The sequence below is a fragment of the Strix aluco genome, chromosome 14 (genome assembly GCF_031877795.1).
Source record: "Strix aluco isolate bStrAlu1 chromosome 14, bStrAlu1.hap1, whole genome shotgun sequence".
In the NCBI taxonomy this organism is placed as follows: Eukaryota; Metazoa; Chordata; class Aves; order Strigiformes; family Strigidae; genus Strix; species Strix aluco.
In genome coordinates this window covers 13,760,001-13,782,500 of record NC_133944.1, presented here as the reverse complement: position 1 = coordinate 13,782,500, position 22,500 = coordinate 13,760,001, and the positions used below count along the sequence as shown (strand labels likewise).

At 38.1% G+C, this 22,500-nt stretch overlaps 1 protein-coding gene across 8 annotated transcripts in view; it reads left to right on the top strand.

Moving 5' to 3' along the window:
* The window catches only part of ZNF536 (zinc finger protein 536), a 352,727-nt gene that overhangs the window by 80,903 nt on the left and 249,324 nt on the right, over positions 1 to 22,500 (top strand). For all 8 annotated transcript variants that reach the window (XM_074839495.1, XM_074839491.1, XM_074839492.1 and 5 more), the window contains one exon: positions 22,332 to 22,453. The gene's annotated coding sequence lies outside the window, so the exon portion shown is untranslated. The remainder of the gene's footprint in view (positions 1 to 22,331; positions 22,454 to 22,500) is intronic.

The following is a 22,500-nucleotide window of genomic DNA, read 5'->3' as shown; positions in this document are numbered from 1 at the left end:
ATTACTGTTCAACATTTTTGTGCTTTGTATAGGGGACTAGTGAGAATTGTGGATCAGCAGAGGACTACTTGCTCTGGCCTTGTGGGACAGAGGTTGGTTGGGAAAATGCCAGATTTTTATGCCCGTGTGTGGAAAGTATATCCCTTCTGGCTTTGAGAGAGAGGTGGAAATGCCTTGTGGCACAGTTTCTGTGAAGTCTTATGCAAGTTTATTATCCTTACTTTGTGGGAGTGGTGTACTGCTTAGCTTCCTTATCAGTTCAACCCAACAGTTTTCTCCAGAAATGCTTTTTGTTGCAGTAAAATACATATTGTTCTTATCCTTTTTAAAAAACGTAACTTGTTTGAGAAGTTGCAATATGACAGGGTGTCCAAACACATGGTGAACAAAATGTGCTTTGCCTCTTTTTCTGATACATAACATCGTGGGATAATTTCTTAAGGGACAGTGAATATGCTTCATGTATTTTGATTCCCAGTCAGGATGGCTTTTTTTTTTTTTTTTTTTTAAGGGAAACCACACTTTGAAGAACAATGGACGAGTCTGTCTGAGAGTTAGAATAGTATAATTTAAAATAAATTTAAGAAAAAGTATTCCAGGGAATCTGAAGGTAGCTCAACTGATGGTTCTAGATATTGATTGAACACCATTCTCCAGTCAAAACATGGTCATACTGATGACTTCCTGTGATAAACAGGCTAATGTGGATTAACTTTTCAAAATTAATATGAAATAGGAAAAAGGAGCACATTTTGCACATGGATTAACTCTGATTTGGTATTTGCATTTATTAAAAAAAAAAAGTCTATAAGTAAGGCACTTAGCTCAGAACTTTTAAAAAAAATTAAAGAAGCCCTGCTCCTGTGAAGTTGCAGTTGCTGATGGTGTTTGAATGTAAGCATAACCTTAAAATAAGACAAAAATGTAAAATGTCAGCTCCAAAAGAGAATTCATATACTATACAAAGACTCAGTAGAATTTAGATTTCTAAATCTTCAGGTGCAATGCTTAGTAATATAAAATTTTCTGAGCACCTAGGTATCTTACGCAGGTGACTGTCCTTGTAGGGCAAGTAGATTCATATGTACCCAGGACTAACACCTCTTCCTGCTCATGTCCTGTCCAGAGCTTCCAGGGTTTGTGTAATGGATCTTGGGGCTGAATGCAGGATTTGGGAGCTCAGCCAGGTGCCTAATAGATATTGCAAGACTCTGCTCTTAGATGAGTGCTTTATTGGATATAGGTAGAAGTGCTTTGTTTAATCAGGACTGTGGCACTCTAGGAAATTCTAGAGTGATCATATACGTAATTCATTTTGTTTCTGTTCAGCATTTCTGAGTCCTGTATATTAGCCAATTGTGAAATATTTTGAAAACACATCATTGAAAGTAACATTTCACATTTGTATTTTCCCATAAGTATGTTTAACTGTTAATGAAAGCCATGGGACTGAAAGCTGTTGAGACAGAAATCTTATTCAGGAGACTGGAGCTGTAGTGCTCTCTGACTCATTTGATCCTCCTGTGTCTCCTTTGGGATTCAACAATTTTTAAGAGGAATTGCAGATAGCAGTAGAAGAATAGCTTTATCACTGGCTATTCATTCCATGGTGTTTCAACATAGGGCACAGATTAATGTAATTTATTGTGCTGATTTTTGTTTTCTGGACATCTGTTCAATACACCCAAACTCCTTCTGTATAAGACTCTGAGGAGGCATCAGTTGGTAACAGTTAGAAAACATTGGGTTAGATATTCACTGGTGACTTGGAGGTAAAACTCTTTATGCATTGGATCTCCAGTGCCCTGAGCTATCCAACTGTCTGTGTCAAATAACCCCAATGTGCCTTGTGTCAAATATTACTGATGTCATTATTGACATTGTGTCAAAAAATGTCATACCTAATGTCTGTCACTGAAGAATGGTGGCAGAGTCAAAATTTGACAAAAAACACTTAGGGACAGATAATGAAAGTACTGTGCATCTTTCTCATTCCCCTCAGAGGGGACTAAGTAAATTGTGAATGTCTACTCAGATTTTCTTACGCAGCACACATTTAGTGTTGTATATTTCTAGCCATGGATAATATAGACTTAAACTTCCTAAAATATTGGTAAACAGGGGAAGTTACTCCAAACAAGTTTAAAAGCACCCGAGTTAGCACTCACAGCTGTAGTTGGTGTAGAACAGCTCCACGCGTTCAAGGCAGTAGATAGCTTCAAACATTCAAATGCAGTGATGCAAGAGATACTGGGCCATGGGAAGCACAGTGAAGAAAACAGATTTGGTTAGTCTCATTACACTTCTCTGTATATTATTTTAAAATGTTAAACCTTTTCAAAGTTTGAAGCCCATGGTCATGTATGATAGTATTCATTGGTTTTGTGAGCAGGTATTATTCTTAGCCTTCTAAATTGAAGTTTACTTCCATTATACTCTTCAACATGGCTTGATATGGCCTCGTCCCTATGGGTCATCTTATAGTATTCTACAATTTTAAGGGCAGGATCTCCCACCCGTGTGGAGGTAGCCAAAGAAATATTTACAAATGTCTTTGAAGAGACACATTTTCAAGCCTTTTCCCTTATGGTAATTATGGGACATTTTAAAATACCCTGACACTGATTTGTAGATTTTATGGTTTTTTTCTGAGGATTTAACTATTTTGGTTTTAGTAAGTAGTATTTCAGCCTCTCTGTCTCATGGAGTTGGAGACTGTATCCCTTCACCTTCAGAGGCAGCATCAGGAAGCTCTGCTGCTCTTGGACTGGACTGTGGGCAGCAGTATCTGGCAAGAGTTTGGCTTTGAGCAGACAACTTCAGTAATTCCAAAGTACTTCTCTTAAGTAGAAATAATAAAATACTAGTGGTCTTTAAAGTAACATTCTACTCTGCTCCTAAAGCAACAGATTACAGTTTTCTCAAGTGGATGCCTCATGTTGCCCTGAGAGCCTCTGGACTTGTGTGAAGTAGTGTCAGCTTATGTTGTCCAGGCAGTTTCTGTGATTTGTTAGAGCCACAAGGTCAAATCTTCTCAAGCAGTAAAGAAATGTTAGAAGACAGTGCTTGATGTATTCATCAAAAGGCTGACATATCGTGAGCTGTTTTAGTTTTGTACAGCTTTCCATGAAGTGAAGGAGTCATATGCAGACAGTAAACATCCTAATGTCTGGGTCAACATACAGAATCAATTACTGCAGAGCAGCTGTACTTTCAGTACCTGCACTGTGGCCTACCTGCACTGACGGCTGCTATTTTGGAGGCAACGCTGAGAGCTGATGAAGATCCCAATGCATTGGGACTATGAATCACCCAGTGCTGGAGTCCTGTTTGGGTTCTTAGATACATAACTATGTTTTCTAAAGTGCAGTGAACTTTGAATCCATATTAATTTTATGTTTCTGAAACATCTTTGCCTAAAACTCAATAACAAATAGAAAATAGGATGCTCTCAGATCATGAATAAAAGTAGGCAGAATGTAATCCTTCAGTAGAAATAGGAAGGTAACAAAAACATAGATATGAAGCATTTGCCTAATTACCAACATAACTAGATTTAACAAACATGGAATGAATTACTTTTTTTGCTTCATTATGTTAAATTTTTAAAAAAATCTAGTCTTGGGCGTTTTACCTCTGAAATATACAGTATTAGCAAGTTCACTACTGCTAGCATTTTTCAAATAAGTGAAATGGCTTAGGTGATATTTAAGATGATTTTGTGTATGATGAATGGCTCATTTACTGTCCTACATTTAAACTCAGAGCACATTGAAATGTGTGTTTGAAAGTCTGAATTAGTACATCTGGACTCACTGACAGGCTGACTTCAAAACAGCAAACAAGAATCTTCCAAAGTTTTTCTGGGAACTTTGTGTAATCTAGATCCTGTTCCTGGAAGACTCCTTCCTACTTGCAGGCCCTCTGTGCTTTCAGTGTCTCATGGTCCCTTATCCCAAGAGACATCCTCTGCTATGGCTTTCACAAATATGCCATTTTTGAGATAATAAAAGAGAAGCTTTTCCTGACCCAGTCTTGGCCTCCAAGGTGAAAAGCAGAGGAAATGAAGGAAGCAGCTCAGCTCTACCTCTGTAGGTCTCGGTTCCAATCTGAGTCGTGGGATGGAACTGAGAGTCTTCTTTTCATCCTGTACAAATTTTTGGCATTAAAAAGTTCTGTTTCATTGGCCAAGATTGATCAAGCTGTTCTATTTGAATAAATAATATGTATTTTGAGAGAGATTCCTGAACTCTGTCCTTTTGACATTCACTTGTGCTGATGAAGCTGTAGGTTAAATGTTTGCTCCAATTGAAAAAGGACAACAAAAGAGTGAGCACCAATAGGAGTGGGTGAGTGAATGTGCTCTACTAGAGTAACCTAGTCTGATGCTCAGGATATTCACTTATGATGTGTGAAGCTAAATACCTGATCTACCTTATTCAGACCCATACCTGAATGTAAGCCTTTCCCATTCAAAGGGAATGTCCTTATTTCATCCCTCTGTAAGGTACCTGTGAGTCCTTTATTTTCCTTTTTCTTTTTTTCCTGACCACTACTTTTATGAAATCCTGGTAATACCAATTTGCTCTGTTCCTTTGTAGGGCTTTCTGCCTCTGCTTGCCTTCTGTGGCAAAGGCATGAATTCTGAATCTATTAACTCTTTTTATGGGAATTAATGTTTTTAGAATTAATGGCTGGACTTCATGTTTGACTCAGCATGGTAAAGTAACATGGTAAAGTTTGTTTAACATACAGATATATGTTTCCATCCATTTAGTTTAAAGTTCTCTTTCTCATATTTGGCAGTTTACTAATGAGAATACCTGTGTAACAGTAATACTTTAATGGTATTTACCAACATAAATATTTGCTTTTTAGAAGCAATGTTACACAAAATTCCTGAACTGCAGTCTAAGCAACTGCTGAAATGTTTGAGGTAAGAAACCTGACCTTTGGGGAGGATCAACAACAGAAAAACAGAGTTTCCACTGTTTGTGAGTTGTGTCCGTAGTGAGGGGGCTTGGAATGGCAGGGGGGAGACCAACGCGCACTGCGTCATAGCTGAAACCCAATGGAAAGTTCTTGTCATTATAATTACATTGATAACAGAAAATATTTTGCATGAATTTCAGCATATCCTTATATGCTTAAAACAGAGAGTTCGGCAAGGTCTTTTTGCAACAGATAAATGTTAGGAGTTGCAAAACCTGTGTGGAAAAGAGGAATCTTGAGTCAGCTTTGTTCTAAATGCTGATGAAGTTACATTAGCCGCAGCTTGAAAGCAGAACAAAAAAAGTCTTCTTTGAGGCATCATCTTTTCCACATAAATTCTGCTCCTTCTCCCACAAACTGTTTAGTTGCCAGCTATTATTCTCAAGTGTTTGCATTCAACATGCATCATAAAGTATCGTATCCATGTATCCATGTTGCTGCGGTTGATACTCAAGTGACGGTCCTGATATTTAATCAAAGCAGCTTTGATTGGGTGCACAGATGACAGTCAGCAATAGACACATGAAAGAGTGAAGTTTCAGCAGTCGTTCCTCAACTGGAGGGCTTTTCCATATTGTAGACAAATATACAGAAGCCTTCTAAAATAATAAACCTCCCACCGGTTTGTTCTTGGAAGTGCAGGAATTTGCCTGGTAAACTCAGGTGAGTGTTGATATGAGACTGGGGCAAGAACGGTGAGGTGGTAACATTTTTTCTAGGGTGGGCTTGCAGTTGAGATATGGAATGGAGATGCCCTTTACTTATGATGTCACTTCTCTTATTTTAATTATTTTTATTTTAAGGATTTCTTTGCAAGGGGTCTTATACTCTCTTTTTTTTTTTTTTTTCCCTTAGCAAAGTAGTCCTACTTAGCTTATTTATTTTTCAGCTTTAAAACATCAGCATTTTATAGATCTGAATTTCACAATGTGAGGATGATTGCTACGTACAATTTGCAAAATTGTGATTAACCAGCCCCTGTTTCGAGTCAGTTCTCCCTAATTCACAAAAGGCTTCCAAGAATAGTCTGCACAAAATTCAGTGTGCAAATTGTAGGGCAGATTTTTAGAGGGCAGTTTAAAGAATGAAGTCCTAAGGGTTTTATCTATATTTATATCTCTTGTTAAACCAAACTCTTATGTAAATGTTACAATCTGTAAATAACAAGCTGAGCAGCTTTCTTAAAGGAAAGATTGCATCCACATTTTTTGAGATTTGGCAAAATTATTAACTTGCACAATAGACTAATATACAAGTATATTTGGAAGCAACTAACGCTAGCCTGTGTCTTCATCTGTATTTTATGGATATTTAAAGGTTTAAGAATACACAGACCTTTCATTTTCCAGTAAAAATTGTCTCAAATTGAAAAACACTGCCCTTAGTGATGGCTTGAAAAAAATGGAGATAGCTTTTGTATACTTTTACTTTTTATAGCCATTAATGTTGTAGTAAATCTTGTATTATTGTATACAGTCTAGATTATTCTTCATTCTTTTGCCTTTGGACAGGAAAGAAATTACTGGCTTCCATCAGTGTTATTGGCAATCCCCATATTCTGACATCTGTTCCTTTCTAAACATTTTACCAACCTTGATGAAATGTAGTTTAGTGTTAGAAGCTGACTTGAAGAAAAAATTGGATGATAAAAAAATAACATTGATTAAACACCAGAAGTAATTTACCAATGACTATCAATATTTTGATAGCCACTGCAGTTTATTTCAGAAAAGCTAGACATCTTATAGAAATTTTAATCATATTTAATCTTTGAATTAAGCTGAATAAATGATTCTCATTTTTTAAACAGAAGGATGAGAGACTGATTTTGCTCAATTTTAATCAGACTCTTTGAGCTGCATTCCTGAGAATGTTTGGGGCATCTTTTATAGATGCCATGCAATGCACATCTCCCAAAATTAAAAATCTCAATTAATAGTTTCTAATACACAGTGGAGATGTCATTCGTGACTTTGCCCTTTCCGTGGAGCTGTGCCACTGCAGCACTAGACCAAGATTTGCCTGTGCTAGACCAGGTGCTGGAGTAGGGGAGTCCTGCAGGGCACTTGAAGGGGGCCTCAAACAACAGAGGTGGTGAGTCTCTGGTAAACCACCGATTTTACATACATGCCTTCTTTATTAACTGTGTTTCATTAAAGTAAAGCAAAGTAATAAAAGGCAAGTGTGATTATTCTCTCTCTGGTACCAAGTGTAGAGCAATTATGGTGTGTTTCTCCCCACCCTGTGGGGTAATGAGCTACAAGAGGACCCTTGCAAGAGGTTCTTGAGGGTTGGGGCAAAAGAAGGGGTGAATGTTTCATTTCTAAGGATTGGAACAAGCTAATTACATTGTGAAGGAGTAGGGTATGAATAATATCCTCTTGGGAAGGGAAGTATGGGGGAAATAAATTGAAAAGGGCTACTATAGAGTGTGTGTTCTGATATTGTAAAAGATAGACATGTAAGAGGATGGGAAGGTGTGATTAGATTTTTTTTCAGAAGCACTTAGCAGCAGTCTCTGGAGCTGTTGAAATTCATGGCATTTACTATGGGTTGGTTTGGGAGCAGAGTCTGGGCAATGCTAAACTATGAGACCCGTGTCCTGTGGGTGGATCCTCCCGGAATGTTCTTCAGTGAGGCCACAATACTTCAAAACGGGGAGGAAGGCATATTTCTCCAGCACTGTATATTTATATGAACCATTAAGGACAAAATGAAATTGCGGCTCTTGATGAATTCACTTAGTCGCACCAAGATTTTCAAAGGTGGAATTACTCTAGCAACAGGATCTTATAGGACTACAAAGCTAGTTTTTGATTCCCTTACCTTTGAGAGTAACTTGAACTGTTGAGGGTTCAAGGTAATTGCTAGGCTATTTGAAGTGGAAGGGATTTGAGAGATTGTTTTCTTCATTTTACAGAAAATTTTAATTTGAAGGAAAATTTTCCTAACAGACCTCCTTTAGAAACTCAGCGTTTAATGTGAAAACAGTTTTTCTTTTATTTCCTAAAAGTCATGTATGGTAGCAGAAACTGAGTGGTCTAGGTTAAAGTGGTGTGTAAACTGACAAGTTTTGGCTTCTAGTTCTCTGTGCTAATCATAAAAAAATTCACACATTTCAGCCGGAGACCTCTCAGCATGTTTTATAAATTCATTCAAAGATGAATGAATTCTCACAGTTCCTTGCTGAGGATATTTAGTAGAGAAAGTAAACATTATAGACAAAATGTCAGTTTTGGAAAGTGCATTGTTTTTCTTACAGCTGATTATTTTTTTCTTTCTGAAAATATGTTGGATTCAACTGTTCTTACAGGTGCACAGTCTGATGGTCAGGAGACTGCCCTGGGAAATGGGATGATCCAAGTTGAGATGCATGCCATTCCCGAGTCTGAGTGACTCAGAGTTAAAGTGTAAAAACAAGAATAAAACAATGTTTGAATTAGACAAAGGAACAGGACTTAATTCTCCTCTGCTGTAGCATGTTCCTGTAACTAGCAGGAGATAGAGATCTTGACTCCGTTGTCTTCTGACCAAACTAAAGTCAGCATCTAAAAATTGTTTATACAAACCTTTGCAATTAAAAAAACCCCACCACTTCCCCCACCCTCCCCCCCCCAAAAGCTAGAAATTAGAGAGGGAAGAAAGAAAATTGTCATTCTGTAGTTATATTTAGCATCTGTTGATCAAGGACGGGGAAACAGAGAGGAAGATTCAGTCATTTGCCCCAGTGTTGTGCAGCTAAATCAGCAGGAGTCTGATGTAGGGCCCAGGAGTCCTGACTAACCAGGGCAATGTTATAATCGGTAGGTGTCCACCCTCCCTTGTCAGACCCATAATGCCTGATATCCTTCTCATACCACCTCACAGGCTCCCTTTAACATATGGTTTCAAAGCTGTTGACGTTCACCTGCTTAGATATCTGTACAAACTACTAGTAGGAACTACATAAATATCTAACAGATGCACACATTCACCCTGGGATTAATGCATTCTGGACTCAGACCCGTCAGCATCACACCCCTTCACAATCGCATTTTATTTTTTCACTTGCTCATGTGGTGTACACCTGTGACATGCTGGCAGTGCACTTGCTTGCAGTGAGAGAGCCCCTCAGGTTCAAAGCTATCCTTATATCTTTGTTCCCTTATGCGTGAACCTTTTGAGGTTTTCTCTTAGTGTTCAAAAGGCTTGAGCGTGGCATTACATCTTTAAAACCTACTCTGACCCTTTTTTGAATATGCTGAATATAAAAGCAGAAACAAAGCAAGGAGAACTAGATAAATAGATGCAGGGAGACATCATAAGAATAAAAAAAAAAGCTCCCGAGCTTGCCAATATTACTTCATGCTTTTTATTGCAAACCTGTAAACTAACAATAGACCACCACCTCACGCAGCTGGGTGTGCGAATTGAAGGTGCGCTGAATGTGTGGGCTTTCCAAATGTAGCACAATAACAGGAACACCTGTGCTAAATAACTTTGCATTGATTTTATTTTTTTACAGTATTCACAGTCCTTCTCTTTTAGAAGTCTGCATAGGGGAAAAAAAGGACTTGTCACCTTTAGTTTCAGTTATAAGGCTTACCTCCCAAGGTTTGATGGAGCTGTTAGAAAATCACGGAGATTTACATGCACTAAACAACTGTAGGATTGGGTCTTAAAATGGAGGAGAGATTGTTCATCTTCTGGACCCAGCTTTGCTAACGCACATTGGCTCTGGCTAACAGTCTCCTTGCAGTTCAGTCCTGGTTTGTTTGCTTGTTTGTTGGTTGGTTTTTGGTTGTTTTTTGTTTTTTTTTTTTTTTTTAAATGAGCATCCAATGTTTCAATAGCCATTTACAGCAACAGAAAGGTTAAGAAAAATACTAATAGACTGTAAATGTATATCTTAAGGCGCATCACTGATTTCAAATTATTAATATTCAATAATTCATGGTTGTTTAATGAAATGACATATCAAATCAGAAAAAGTAGAAGTGAGAAATTTCTGTAACTTAATTCTCATCACTGCAGAACAACGTAGTTACTATTGCTGCTATTATTATTTGGAGCCATAGATTAGGTTTAGTGTTATGTGTGATGATAAAATTTCAGGGATAAAAAAAAAAAAAGATGCTTGTCACTGCCAAGAATTTACCGTAACATTCTGGGCTACAAATCTGAGAATTTTAAAGATGGACATCGTTGACAAAATCTAAGCATACTTTTTTGGTCAGTTTGTCAGCAGTGTAAATGGATCCAAGGGTCGCTCAAAGGGCTAGTTAACCTTTTGTCCTTTAACAACACCCAAATTTGAGGTTCTCTTTCACTTAAGTACCTACCGATTTATGTCCCTAATTTCTATTAATTCTGAGTCTCTCTTTCTTACATTGTTGTTACTTGAAATGGAAAATATTGGTTACAGTCCAAGAGAAGAATTTATAGCCTGTCATTGTAGCCTTGTGCTATTTCAATACAATAATACAAATGCATTCCCTCTTTGTGATAAGTGTATTTTTCCTTTTACTTTCTCATGCAACGTTCAGACCCTTTCCAGACTTACTTTGTCTCTGTGGTCTCAGAGATTAAAAATGCTCAATGAGCCTTTAAAGATATTTGTTACGCGCTAAAGCGAGGGGAGCAGACTCTCTTGTTCTCTGTCACACTCAGACTGGGACTGTGGGAGGCAATTTTGATCTTGTATAGCTAAAAGTTGGGGCTTGTAGTACTTCCCTGTTAGGTCACCTTACAACCTTGTGAATATTTTCCTACATTTTCTATGGGAAATACAGCATCCTCCAGTGTTGGAGAAGGTAAAAAAGTTTCCCAGGCCAGATCGAGCTCCTGTTGATGTGTTCAGTGAGAAGGAGATGGAGCTTAGGAACACAGAAGTGCTGCATGTTTTGGAAGCAAGAAGCAGACCCACTGGACAAAATTTTCTTTCCAGTAATCAAGGGAAGATGGGAGTCTCGCAGCAGTAATGTGGACTCCTCTAATTACCACTTCCAAGTTATTAGCATCTGGAGCCCTTTTTCCCTTTCCTATCTAGCAATTACAGAGTGGGATAGATTAACATGTTGCAGAAGCTGTATAGTGGACTAAGTTTCTCACTCTTGGCATTTGGTTGTTTGCTGAAATTGATACTTTCAGCTGAAGTACAGGCTTTTTACCTGGCCTCGAATCCCAGGCTGTTCTCTTCATAGATAATGTATATTGAAGTACCACACAAATTATTTATTTACTTCTCTGCTCCCTGCCCCCACCAAAGAAAAAGAAGCACATCTTAAAAAGCCAAAGAAAACCAGTCAGACACATGTTTTGCACATGAAGAATCACGTCTATAGTAAAATGGGATCCATATGTGTGTTTTGGATGTGAGCATCAATGCTCAGTTTAGCTTTGCCCACATGCCAGGGCGTGTGTGCTGCTGCTGAAAGCTCAGAATTTTCTTGCTAAATCATACACAAAATTTGAACTAGGGGTTGCGTTAGAGTCATAAGTTCATAGTTTTCTGTTGTTTCTTTCCCCATGTATAGTGTCCTTTGTTTACAACCCAAATCCTCTCAAGATTAAACTTTAAAAAGACTCTGTGATTTAATGGACTTAGGATCAGATTCTAACCTCCAGCATGAAACGAGCCTGACTGTAGCACTCAATAGCAATAGAGGATTGTTTGCAGTTGTGAAGTAATGACCGCCAAACATTATTCAGAAAAAAGATGCTGGGACTAATTTTTGCATGGATGAAATATTCAGATGAATGTTAAAAAACTGAGTAACAATAGACGGTGACATACACAAAGGGTAAAAGAGAAATTACTACCATTCCAACATAGCATTGCATTTCCCCCCCCCCCCCCCAAAAAAAAAAAAATCTTAGGAAAATGCTTCATATAACGAAATATACTAACTTGAAGTTATCTTCTGCATATGTCCTGCAGAAGGATCTGGACAGATGGAAAATTGTCCTGCACAAATCTGTTTGCAGTTTTAAAATTTATAAAGATAATTGTCTTTTCAGTTCATCTTCCAAGTTTTGGACTTGTTTATGCTTATACATTAATTTTATTCCTTCCTTTCACTTTCCCCCAACTAAGAACAGTCTTGTAGGTTTAAGATCAGATCCTTGCTGTTGCTCAGGTACTTTGTACTCCTCTGGTAGTGGAAAGCATCTGTGACTTCACTGGCCTCCCGAGGATTTGAAATACCATCTCTAAAACAATCTTTACTAAGTGGCAGCAGTAGCAACAGTACGCCATCTCCTTTCTCCCTCTGAGGACATACTTGGAGCAGGGGGACAACCTGTGACTATCAGATTAGTTCCCTGTCAAATACAGGTAAAAATGGTGAATTGGCCAGAGAACGGTTCTGAAGCTTGTTCTACTGTACACCAGATTGTTAGTTGGGTAATCCGAAGATTATTTTGGAGACCAGTGATATTCTGCCATCACATCTCAGTTATTTTCAGGGCATGGGAAATGAGATTCAGATTTTAAATATGGAAAGATGCTTCCTGTGTTTGCACAGAATTTAGCTGGTTTGGGGGTACTAATTCTGTGTGATACAAATAAAGCAAATTTGAAGGTAGGTAGTGCTTCAAGCAAAAGGGAGGTGAGGAGGGGAGAGAGGACTTTGTGGCATTTATTTTCTTGATTCCTTTTTCTTGTCATCACGGTCTGGCTCCTGAAAGATATAGCAAGCTGCTTCTACTAGCACTTCATTATATAGTAACTTTTGAACCTTCCTACTGGGGCTAGGTGATCAATTATTTTATAAAGAAAATGGGGTGTTTTTTCAAAAGCTGTGTTTTATTTTCATTTATAATTATCTCCACATAAGTCTTCAATTTTGAGTCTTGAATTGGACACACATGCACACTGACTTGCATGTAAAAGATCTGTGACAGCAGTCACATGATGTTTCCATACCGTAATTATTCTCTGAATCAGGCCCAGAGTCCTTGGGAGATCCGGTAAACCTACAAAAAGCTGGGTTTTTTTTACCTATGGGACTCAGAACTCAGCTCAGGTTTTTATGTCATCAATAGATCTCTTTTTTTTTTTCTTTTTAAGGGAGGGAAGTGCCTTTATCTTCTTGTTGTCTTATCTTTGTATTGGAGAGCAGTTTCTTAAAACAGTAGACCCATAAAAGGAATGCCATCAGCTGGAAATCTGGTCCATGTGAGTGTTTTTGTGAGTTGTTCTTGCATCTTCCCCTGAATGCTCTTGTTAAGTTTTGTGGTTTAACAATCATATTTCTCAAATTCTTAAATGGAGTATGTATTTCAGTCATATGTTGCATAAGAAATCCATATAAAGATAAGATGGTTTTGATTTTTCAGAAGGGAAATGGTTAAGCTGATTTTACCAAGGTACTATTGTTTGCAGAAAGTAAATGTATAAAATACATAAAAATAGCTTCACTTCCTATCAGATGACCTGAATATCTCATCTTTAAAAATGTTATTTAAGAAACATAGGCAGATTTTTCATCTTTAAGTTGATCTTTTAAAATCTTTTCATGGCTCCATAAGAAGTCCATACTTCTTATATAGGTAATAATCTTTATAGTAACAGTAGAACCCAGAGAGTTTCATAGGACTGTGCAGTATGTCAGGACTATGACGGTAAAAAAGCACCTGAGAGTAAGGCTAAAAGAAATCAATCCAGGTAACTTTTCACTTGTCCCCAAAAAAAGAAATATTATGGCTGCTCAACAGCCAGACCTCGTGGGACCCTCAAGTAGGAGGTCCTTTCACTTTGAGTGTGTACCTTCTTCGCAAGGGTGTTATCTTTTCAGTTTACGGATAAATTCATATATGTTTCTTTAGAAATATAAAAATCAGTGCTTGCATGAATGCACATACGAAACCTTGGTTTTGTATCTTCATATAGATGGTAACTGCCATATTGTGAACCGACAGGACCTCTCTGCCAGTTCACAGAATCCCATTGTTTCTGCCGTGCAGCCCCAGCGTTACAGAGGCAAACCGGAGCACTGCACGCTGTCGGAGGACTACATCAGCAAATCAGTGGCTAATAAAGACAGGCAGCAACAGCAGCAGCAGTGTTGGCCTTCTCCACAGCAGGGTACCACAGATGTTTCAGATAACAAAGTGAGCTTCGCTGACAGAACATGTGTGTAATATATAAAATAACGGGAACAGAAAGGGGGGCGGGGGGAAGGCCACTCCAATCCACCCATGTAAAAATGTTTTTTATTTATAAGTGAGCAGCTGAATACAAATGTTGTCTGCTTATATAGAAGTAAAAAATAGCAGGCTGATGTGGATGAGAGACTTTGCATGGTTTCTAGTAAAATAGACTATGCATTGAAATCTTCTTCTTGCTCCTAGGGTGGGGCCAGATCTTCAGGTGAGGAAAATCTGTGCAACTTTATTTGTGAGCAATTATACTTTTTTACCTCCTCTGAAGATCTCACTGATACGGTTGAGGGGGATCATGGCCAGAGCTTCCTGCGTAACACTGTGGAAGGCTGAACAGTTTTTTTGACAGTACCAGCTCTACCAAACAGTTGCTACACTAAGGAGTTTTGCATGGTCGACCTGGAGAAACAGGAATATGCAGTGATGACCCACAAATACCAGGAAAAAAACCCATGAGCAGTTCTCAAGTAAGATAATTAGATGAGAACTGGAGGAATTACAGCAGAAATCCCTGTTTTTGTGATATAATAGGCTTAACCTCTACTGTTCAAGTGTCCCAAAGTAATAAGATCAGCCTCATAGTTGAGGAATCCTTGGGTGAAGGAGACTTTGATAGTCCTTTCCTGCACTGGTCCCAAAGGTGTGAACAAGGAGCATGAATGGGGCATCCTAGAAATTGCTGGGCCACCCAGTGCCACTGGTATGTGGTGAATGCTACCACAGTGTAAGGGTCCCATATGACTGTGTGCGTGGCCAGCTAAACAAGAGTTTGCAAACAGGATTGGAAGAAAACCCAGAATGCCTGGTTGTCCCCCATGTGCCTTCTCCGTGCCTGTGGTGCACTGCCAGTGCTTATACACCACAAGCAAGAGCCGCCCAGGAGCGTGCAACTTGTTAGCCTGCTTTTGAAGAATAACAGACAATGGGATTCAGCATGATGGAACAGGAAACTCCTATCAGAGACTAATAAATGTTTCCTTGTAAAATGGGGAGATGCTTATGTGAGTCCAGATATAAAGTGAAAGTAAGACAGCCCCCATAGGAATTACTGAGGTAATAAATGTACTTACTAGGGCAGTGTGTGCCAGAGCGAGACAGAAATGGGCTAGAACCAGAAGAAAATTAGAACCTCAAGTGCAAGCTGAAGCTCAGTGGTCAGATGAAATTCCACCCTTTCCTCTGAGAAAAGAGTATCTGCTAGTGACTGACTGACTTGATTATCTGGGATTGGCGTGGCCAATGAAAAGAACAACAGTGTATGATTTCTGCCATCTGTCCTGTTTTAAGAAGTAAGACGTGAACATAGAATATGTTAACCAGCTGAAGGAGGATTTGGAGCTTTAGATATACACATTTTTATGTACAGATTGCACTGTTGCAGCTACGCCATTGCAATGGGTCAGGGTCTGTTCGGGTGTCAGATTATTGCAGCGTGCGGCTCTACATCACAAGGTGACCACGATCCTTTGAGATTGGCTATGGGATATGTGGTTTGGCCCAGCACTATGCTCCTCTGCATGTACTCGTGTATTTTTTTCTATCTTGTTCAGAATTGAGTCATCTAAGTTGTGAGAGGTGAGGGCACACATTTATTCACAGTGAAATCAACATGAAATCAGAGATCAGTGATCTATAGTAGATGTTTCTGAAGCTGAGGTATAACTACAGGCTAAGTAAATTGGTCTGAAAAACTTGTGGCTATATACACGTTGTAGTCTCTTTATCAAGGTTTATATTTTCACTCGTTCACTAAAGCAAGGTATGTAAAAGCAGGAGTTCTGTACTGCATTCTTTAATTGAAGAAAGTAAAATAAATCCTGATTTTTTTTAAAAAAAAATTAAAATATTTTTTCTCTTCTGAGCAACGTCTTATAATTGAGATCCACCTTGAACATACCAAGGTCAGAATTTGAGACACAGAATATGCTCATCAAGCTGCCCAACAAGATACCTTTATTCAGCCAAATTGGAGAACTTGTGTGTAACTCAAAAGATCAGAATAGAGTCCTTATTGAGCAAGGTTAGGAGGGATAGAAACAATCGGCTTATATAGAGTATTTTTACTTCATAGGAATGTGGTTCTGATTGCTGAAAATGTATCCTTTGCCTGAAGTACAAGCATAATCCTATGCCTACTTTGCCCTTTCAGTAAAAGTATGCTTAATAGCAATTTCAGGGGAAAAAAAAAATCTATTTAAAGCCTGTTGAGCAGAATATCCACTTATAGAGGGAAACTATAAGTGAATAATGTTAATGGAGTTCTGTTTTGTAAAACGCATAGGACAACTAATAGAATCAAGCTACTATAACAGTGGATGATTGAATTACATTTAAGAGAGTACCTAATTTATGACCTTTAAAAATAGTTTTAGAGCTGCCTGTTTTGTAAATCCTAGACCTCCTTCATACAAAAGTTTTTAGGAATCTCATCTCTCACTTTATATTATGGTCAGAGGACCTTTTGTGCTATTGTACGTCAGTAGTTCCATTAAAATATTTAAGTAGGCTAATTACTGAAAGAAAAAAAATTGCTCTCTGGAGAAAATTATTATACCTGTTTATTAGTGTGGGAGAAGTTCTTAATCTGGGAGTAAATTTTGAACAATAGCAATGAACTATGACCAGACCCAGGACCTCCTTAGAAAAAGGAATTAAGCCCTATAGATACCAATTATTGAGTGTTTTCCCTCAAAACAGTAATTTTTTAAAAAGTAGAAGTTTGTGTGTAACTTCCACCAATCACTGGCATATTATGTACAGGAACATGAAGTTTTATACTCCCATCATTTTCTTCCTCCCATTTAATTTTACTGTATCTGTTTGTTTTATTGCTGTGAAACTCTCATTCAGTGCTATCTTGCACAAAGGAAACCCCTAAATTTACTGCATACTTTATTAAAACTGCTTGTATTTTTGTCAGTTTTAAAGAGGTCACTCTTGAAGATGCTGATTTTGTGTTTGTAGTGTTAAGGAAAGGAAGGAGATTTTGAGAGCTCTTCCATGTAGCATTGGGTTTTATATAGAGATTCTGTGTAGGAATACCCTTCTAAAACTCTCTGTTAAGTTTTACATCATTCCTTAAAACATCCTACAATTTTGTTAGCTTTTGTGCTGGAGGGTTATGCCTGCTGTGGTGTCATTCATTGCTCATCTTAAAAGAAGATAGAGAACAAAGGTGGAATAAGCTGCTAATCTTCTGGATCAGCCAGACGTTATTATTCAGCGGTACATGGGAATTTAAGGCACCGATCCTTAAGAGCAAGAGGTGCAGGAGAGGGGCTGTGAGGCTGCCAGAAGCAGTCACTTCCTTGTAGCATCCCGGTTGCCAGAGTGCTGGTGCGTCATGCTGTCTTAAATGTGGCTTTTGCCTGCTGGGTGCAATGGAGCTCTCTGTGGAGCATCGCATTTCCAGAGAGCTACAAATGGAATTGGCTAGTTTAAGAATGTGATCATTTGATTTATTTTTTTTAAGATCCATTTAGCAAGAAAGACCCTAGCACTTTATAGGTCTTGTTTGTTTGCTACGAAAGCACTGCGCTGTAGCTCTGCCCGAGTTCCCATTGAGGTAACCTCAAAATTATTACTGCTGCAGAACCAGAGCCAAAAGGGCTGGGCTGCATGTGTACAGCTAAGGAACAGACTAGAAAAAGGCAGTGAGACTTCTGTGGTCAATCATACTTACAATTCTGTACTTTATAATGTAAAGTGAAAAATGTATTGTTTTACAGAGAAGCTCCATTATAGGTCAGCCCTTGTCTTAACCAGCCATTTGAAAGTGGCCCCACTTGACTCCCAATACAATTTAGTCTGACCGTTAGTTAAGGACCATTTCTGCTACGTCTGTGGTGTTCACAGCTCCATATGGTGGTTGCTTAAGGCTGATCTAAGAGTAAACAAGAGGTACAGGGTTTCAGTCACACAAAGGTATGGGACTCAGTCTATAAAATTAAAGAAGAAATTAAAACTCAAGGGAGATGCTCTGTCTTTATTTTACACCAAATATGCCAGGAATCAGAGATGAGGTCTCACTTCTCTTTCTGTCATTCTTGTTGGTTCATGATCATACCTTTTCCAAAGTAAAACTATTTTGGGGGTCTTTTTTTTGTGATTTTATTGCTTTTTTTCTGAAAATGAAACTGCACTATTCTGTACGCTCAGTACCTGTGACAAGGAATGATTCTGGCTTTGCCCCAAACTGCTTACAATCTAGATACTTTTACAGTGAACACCTCTGGAGCAGTGAGGAACATTTTTGTGAGGATGACAGAGAATGTCAGGCTAAAGCACCATAAATTATTTGTAGTCCTCAGATAATTGTCCTGTGAAAGTTTCCAGTGCTTCCAGTTTCTTTCTACCACCCCTATTTTCATCTATCAGTTATAGAATCTTGACTTAATATTGTTAATTGCATAGTAAACAGAACAATATTGTTTGCCCCAAGACAGATTACCATTTCTCATTACAGAATTCTCATAGACCACAAATCTTTGATACCATCTCCACCAGTTATAATAAAGTTTATCTTCAATCTGATAAAAAGCATGTACTGAATAATAACTGTTGCTCTTACTGTAAGTGGTTTAAAACCATGCTTTTTTAAAAGCTGGGTAGTTCATTGAAGTTACAATTCTGCATTTGCACTAGCAAAGAGAGGTGAGAGTTGTGGACATAAATGGTCAGATTTCCAAGCGCGACTCTGTAGATGCAGTGTGTGTGGTTGCACTTGCCAACTGATGAACCTCTTGCTATTACAGTCAACTAAAACAGTCAGTCCCACTTTTCCTGCGTTAACCTGTGTTTGTACTTGAACCTGTTGTTCAGTGTGTTATGTATTTGCATCTTTAGCTTATAGATAGACAACTGAAGTGCATTTAGATGCTGTAAGAAGGTTCATCAGTTCAAATTGTGGAGATCCTCAGTGGTCTGAAGGTTTCTGTCTCAATCCCTGAGATGAGTAGTTACACCTGAAACACTGCAAGCACAGATGTTAAGTTCTGGCTGAAAACCGCCTGAAAAAACAGTATCATTTTACTTATCTCCCACCACTACTTATGCACACTCACAGATGAAGAAGGAATAATTTAGTATGACACAAACCACCAAAATTCATAAAAGAAATACTGTGGCAGAAGTATGGATACTGTAATGCTTTTCAACTGTTTTTGCACAAAGTGGAAATCTTCCAGTAGTGCGTTTCCAGTCTTCCCTGGTGAATTTAGGTACTCTTTGGAGGGTTAATCTTTTAGCCCTAAACGTTTTTGTGTCATATATACTAAGATGGAAGCATTTGCATCATTGCATAAGTGTCATTAAGAACAAGATGGGTCAAAATGTTAGCTGTCACAGCTGAATTTTGCATTTTGCTACCTGTTTCCATTGACATCAGGCTCAACCAGCAAGTTCAGCTCTAAATACAAACTTTCTCAAAGCCTAGCTCTGCTCCTGACTCAGGGTAGTGCTAGTTTGGAGCCAGTTTTAAAGTTCAGGGGCTTTATAAGACAACTGAAAATATTGTGCAAGCCCATCAGGATTTGGATTGGGGTGTGTGAAGTTGTGACTGAATCAGGTTCTAGTGTAATTCTGTGGGGAAACAAGGATTCAGCAGGATTCTTTCAGAGTTGAACCCCAAACTCATTAAAATATTACAATAAAGTAATTAATGCACATGGCCACTAGACACTCTTAAAATGTAAATTTCACAGCTGTAAGAAATTAGATTTGTTTAAAAATAACAGAAGGCTCAAGTACAAATTATGGAGTAAAAGCCTATAAAATTTCAAACTTGGTTTTAAGGCACAGCCTCTTTTTTTTTTTTTTTTTTTTAACTAGATCATTTACTTTAGCACTAGCATTCAGAAACTGAATTCCCTGTCTTTTGCTTCTGAAGTTGTAGTCAGGCACCAGTGTGGAACTGATTAGTTGAGAAGTTTTCTTATCAGGTTGGACTTAGAGAGCAAGGGAAATTTTGCAATGAGCCTGTGTCCCATCTGAACCCCATCTTGCGTCAGGGGGTGCCAGGCTTGCAGCTACTGGCACAATGTTGTGAAGTTCACTGAATGCCAGTTTGAGTTGTTTGCACAGCTGGGAGGACAGGTGACACCCATGTATTAACAGTTGTTGGGACCACTGCTTTTTCACTGTACACGCATTTTGGCTGGCACAAACATAACTTGACCAATTTGAGTAGTTCCTAGAAGTCAATGCCCTTAAATCAATCTGTGCCATGGAGGCTAAGAAAATTAAAGCTGCTCCAAAGTTCAGGAGCCATGGAGTCAATTGGATTTTGCTAGGGATGTAATGTGCATCTTTTCAGTGCAGAGGACTAATTCCAGATTCTCTGGCACTTTCTCACCCATCAGTGTTTACAAACATGGGCCTGACTATCATGCAAGAAAAGACTTTGACTAACAAATGTCCGGCAGTTTATTTCAATCCATTTACATTTGAAACAGCACTGAAATATAGGGCTGCACAATGGCTTCTTGGCACACCAGCTTCAGCAGAGTACTGAAATGGTTGAAGGAAGGAATTCTGGTCAGAATATGTTCCAGATGAATCCTGTTGGAGATCCATTTCTAAATGTATGCTACGTGCCCAACTATTAAAAAGTTCAGATTATGACCCCTCTAATGTTATTTTAATGCTAGTTTTTAAAATGTAATTATAAATCAAATTACACTGGAGATCTAAAGCTGACAGTAGTGAGCTGGAACACTCTAAGAGCTGCTTTAAAAATAACCCCTCTCAAACTTTAGTAGTGATTTCAGAAAGAAAAGTGCAAGTGGACTGGCCAGATTCATCCACTCTGTTTCTCTCTGAGATAGGGCAACTTGTTAAATGTCATTTGTTTTCTAGTTTACAGAGACGTAACACAGGATCTTTCATCTTTACCTGGAAACTGCATTTCCAAAGTTTGAGTTTCTTTGAGCTTAACCAGAAGACACAAGCTCATTTAAACTGTATTTCCTCCTTTCTTTTCTCATTCTTTACCATAATGAATTACTCTAAAGATTAAGATTTCTAATCACTGAACAGCAACCAAAAAAACAACTAAGTTGAGAAAAAACAGGCCATGATTTGGTAAGTGCAAAATTTTTGAGCAACTCAAGCAACCATAGAAAAGAAGTGCACTTAGTGACTGTCATCATGTTGGTGAATGGCATCTGCTCACCTGGGGGAAATTACGTATGTATTTGAAAAAAAGGGCTGGAAAAGAGACCAGAAGGACATAACTGAGAGGATGTAAGCATTGATCGGGGTTGAAATGCTCTAATAATGGTTTTGGTAACTATTTTTTTTTTCTTTCTTTTTAGTATTGTAAATGTTTGCATTAGATACCCCTGTAACTTGCCTAAAAACGAACTAATCCACAAAGAGAGTGCATTAGAAACTGTAAAATTCAGATTTCCATTTATATAGGTGTAATGTAAGGGGGGGCAAGGGAAGAATCACTGGGTAGGTAGATCTGAACAAACAATTCATAGCAACTCCTTAGGTACATTTTGGAGTTTTTATTTTCTTGTGAATATGAAAAGTATTTATTCAGTGGTTACTTGCAGAATTCTTCAGTGAATAATACATTTTAAAAAATCTTTATTTGTGGAGTTTTTTGTTTAGATTATTTATAAATTTATAGTCATAGCTGGTTACCTAAATCATGTTATTTCTTCTGTTCTCTGATTGCATGAGTTACGTATTTACTTGATTCAATACACAATGTAAATTGTGAACGTTACAACTGAACATGCATCTCAGAATTTTTGTTTGGTTGCTCAGTTACATAAATCAGCCAGTTAGAAGAGAGAGGGGACATACCACATGATCTACTTAAGCAGCTAATACTTTAAAATTTTAAGATTATATATCTAGAAGTACACATTTTGACCATAGTGTGTAGATTATATAAATTGAGTGGTATTACTTCTATTCCCTGATTAATGGTTGATGCTGTTACATCTACAGAATGAATGTCAAATTCAAACTTCAATTTGAAATTTGAAGTCAATGAATATTTAAGCATTCATTCTAGATGTTGACTGTGAAGACATGCTAATATTGGTACAGCACATATGCTCCAAATTTTGCAGACAGACAAAAACAGAAAGGAGTTCCTAATCCTGTTAACTCAAAATTTTACTTTGAATTCCAGTGTTTTATACTGTTTACTCAGCTCTCGTTTTTACCCTGTTTTGCAGATGGGGAAACTGAGGCAAAGAGGTTAAAGGATTTCTCCTGGGCCACGGAGTGTGTTGATGTCTGTTCCCACTCCCTAGACATGTGCACAGACTACTAGACTTCACTGCTCTGGCTGCAGCAGGTAAGACAGGTTGTACGTGCAAATGCGATCAGTTCTTGGATTGACTT